Genomic DNA, 3775 nt, shown 5'->3' with positions numbered 1-3775 from the left:
CAATGTCTATAGAGGCTAGAGGAGGATACTCATATTTCATCACCTTTACTGATGACAAATAAAGATTTGGGTACGTGTACCTAATGAGATATAAATCTGAAGCCTTTGAAAAGTTCAAGGAGTTTAGGAATGAAGTAGAGAAACAGCGTGGCAAGATGATTAAGACATTACGATCAGATCGTGGTGGTGAATATCTGAGCCATGAGTTTCAGGATTATGTGAGAGAAAATGGAATTCTCTCGCAGTTTACTACACCTTACACACCACACCAAAATGGTGTCTCCGAAAGGAGAAACAGGACCTTGTTAGACATGGTCAGGTCTATGATGAGTAAGACTCAACTTCCAAAATCGTTTTGGGGATATGCCTTAGACACAGCGGCATAACTTCTAAATAGGGTACTGTCTAAATATGTTCAGACCACACCATATGAGATATGGAATGGTAAGAGACCCAACCTGAGTTACCTCAGGGTATAGGGATCGCCAACTTATGTCAAAGCGTTGGCATCAGACAAGCTTAGTGCTAAGAGTACTAAATGTCTATTTGTGGGGTATCCCAAAGGTACTAAGGGATACTACTTTTACTCCATGGATGAACACAAGGTGTTTGTGTCAAAGAATGCTGAGTTCCTTGAGAAGGATTTGATCTCTCAAGGAGCCAGTGGGAGTAAGATTGATCTTGAAGAAGTTCAAGAACCACATGAACAGATTGAGGAACCCGAGTCTACTCCGCAGGCGATGTTCTCCAATGGAAAAGTAAACACACAACTCCGTAGGTCAACGAGGGTCATCCATCCACCTGAGAGGTATGGGTTTGTGATTGAGAATCAGCAAACCGTCAAGGATGATGAACCAAGTAACTACGAAGAGGCAGTCAAGGATGTTGACTCTTCTAGATAGCTTGAAGCCATGGAATCTAAAATGGATTCGATGCATCAAAACAAGGTATGGACCTTGGTTCCTAAACCGCAAGGAATAGTTCCTTTCGGTAATAAATGGGTCTTTAAAAGAAAGACTGATGCAGATGACAATGTTTAGACCTACAAAGCTAGGTTGGTGGCGAAAGTTTGTTGATAGTCCTCAAGAGTTGAGGCCCATTAAGTGTAAATTGTTCCACAAAACCCATGTTTTGGTTATAAATCACCCCCTTCAACCTTCTTCTTTTCATATAAAGCAACTGTTTTGAATAGTGGACCAGAGCAATGCCGAAAGTGGGAATTAAGGTAGACCTGGAGCAAATTTAACATTATCTTTTTCGCATATGACTATTGGGTTAGTTTGCTTTGTTCACGACACCTAAGGCCCATCAAAAGGAACCACAAAATGAAGAGAGAAGAAGGAGTGTTGCGCAGAAAGGAAAAAGAAGTCTGCTATAGTACAACAGCAGTCAAAGGAAGCAATGGGGAGCCGCCACGTCAGCTCCAGCAGAGAAGGTGGAGGTGCTGCCTCTGCTACAGTACGAAGCAAAGCTACCATTGGAGAGGATTTAGACAAAGCACGACCCTTGATGAAAGGAACAATGGAGATCAAATGAAGAACCCTATAAAAGGAACAAGCAATCCTCATAAAGGGGATCATCAGCACCTATCCTAGGACTCGTTGTCTCTTTGTTTTCTTTTTTTGTAAAAATGCTCACTAGGAGCTAACTTCCTCTAAGTAGGTGAGGGTTCCATAGAAGTAATCCCTTTTGTCTTAGGATAGCTTTGTAAGGAACACATATTTTATAAATGAATTTTGAGTTGCTCTTTGGTTTAATTTATTGATTTTGTGAAACCCTTTGGGCTGGCAACCTCATCCCGGGACCACTCGGTTGATGAAACACTGACAAAGGCGTGTGGAGCATTCTCAAAATCCTGGGGTAGTTTAGCCTGAAGAAAGGAGGGAGAAACACCTGGAATGGGGAGCACTGCCATGTGAATCCATGCTCTTTTGAGAAGGCAGCATGGTTTCCTTGCATATAACTCCAAGTACTATGGAGTAACGTGGAGAGTAAGGCCTTACCCTCTGCTTACCTATAGCAAAACAAGGGAAGGAGCAAAATCCACTTGTAAAATATGCTACCAAGCAGGGTTAACCAAAGGGATGAAAACATGGAACCCGTAACACCTACTTGATCTTTTTCTTTCTGAAATTAATCTTAACTCAACTTCTATCACAACCTTTTCCTCACGATAACTGAACTGTGTTTTACCAGCTGATGCTCTTACTTTCATTTCGTTGACTGCTCTTAAAGTTACTTCAATTGATGCCTTTTTATTCGATGACCGTGCTAAGTCATTCACTGCTCTCATCTGGTTCAGAATGGTTAACATTGTTTAACTAGCTGCCCAGAGATTGCTCTTTGTGAAGCTTAGCTGAGAATAGTAATTTCTTTTATTGCTCCATTTTACAAATTAAGTTTCCTTTAGCGCTTCTTACTTCACAACTGCTCCCTGAGGACGATAAATCTGGGGCTACAATACCCTATATTGCTTGACACGTACGCTTGCGTATAGTTGAAGAGGGTTGCTCTTAGTCAGAGTAGATTGCTCCTGTTGGCAATCCTGATTACTACTCTACACTCTTTCTCTCTGAAAGAAATATTCCCGAGCAGCTCTCGGTTCGACCAAGCAATTGGCGCCGTTGCCGGGGATCATTTGGCAAGAAAGGGCGTTTTTAAGGAAACATTTTTGTTGTTTAATCGCAGTCTTTTTGTTTTAATAGACCTCCTCCATTTGTATGAGCACAGAACCTACAGAACTTGGACTGGAAATAGTACTTTTTGATCCAGAACCCGAGAGAACCTTCAGAAATAGAAGAAGAGTTCAAAGGTTGAAAAACATTACAATGGAGGAGGTTGTAAACAATGATAACAATGGAAATCATAATCATGAGCCTGAACAAGGACCGAATGGAGGAAGAGGGCCATCATTGAATGATATGGCTGCTCCCTTCAGAAATGGTCCAGAACGAGGCTATGTTCCCCCTCCTCTGAATATCCCGAACTTTGAAATAAAACCTGCAATGTTCCAAATGATTATGAACGCTGGTCAGTTCCATGGACTACCCATGGAAGACCCTCACAGTCATTTGGACAATTTCACTGAGATAGTTGACAATTTCAAAGTTCATGGTATTTCGGAAGAAAACATGCGGATGCGGCTTTTTCCATTTTCCTTAGCTGGAAAAGCCAAAGAATGGAGGAGAACATTGCCCCCAAACTCCATCACCAGTTGGGAGCAATTGGCGGAACAGTTTGTTACCCGATTTTTTCCCCAAGCAAAACAAGCCCAAGTGAGGGCTGATATAGCTTCTTTTCAAATGTATGATGGAGAAAGTCTGTATGAAGCGTGGGAACGCTTTAAAGAGTTGATACGAATCTGCCCGAATCATGGAGTTTCTGATTGGGGCATCATTCACACGTTTTATCATGGTTTAACCCCACCATTGAAAGCAACTGTTGATGCAGCCGCAGGGGGAGATCTTTTGGATTTTACTTATCCAGAAACCTACCAGTTGTTGGAAAAACTTTCAAAAAAACATATTTCATGGCCTTCCACACGACACAGTGCTCCTAAGAAAGCAGGAGTTCTTGAGCTAAGCTCAGCTGATGCTCTTTCTGCACAAATGGCTTCGCTCCAGAACACTATAAAAAACTGGAAGCCCATGGAACAGAAAAAAACAACTGAGCAACTTCTTTTGACTCAATCAAGTCAGAGTTGCCCCACTTGTGGAGGTCCTCATGAATATGAGGACTGTAACAATCTAGCTGCTGTGTGCTATGCAGGAGGGTA

The 3775-nt window shown here is 42.0% G+C and overlaps 1 non-coding gene across 1 annotated transcript; it reads right to left on the bottom strand.

Annotated features, from left to right (window-relative positions):
* Window positions 1–3274: 3274 nt before the first annotated feature.
* LOC133302319 (small nucleolar RNA R71) lies at window positions 3275–3379 on the bottom strand. The gene has a single exon (XR_009750331.1). It is a non-coding gene; the product is annotated as a small nucleolar RNA R71 (small nucleolar RNA).
* Between the last annotated feature and the right edge of the window lie 396 nt (window positions 3380–3775).

This window comes from Gastrolobium bilobum, unplaced genomic scaffold (assembly GCF_033153095.1).
Source record: "Gastrolobium bilobum isolate Gb01-03AN ecotype WA unplaced genomic scaffold, APGP_CSIRO_Gbil_v1 utg1301, whole genome shotgun sequence".
NCBI classification, from domain to species: Eukaryota; Viridiplantae; Streptophyta; class Magnoliopsida; order Fabales; family Fabaceae; genus Gastrolobium; species Gastrolobium bilobum.
Note: the sequence above shows the minus strand (reverse complement) of the source record. Positions and strands in the feature narration are given on the sequence as shown.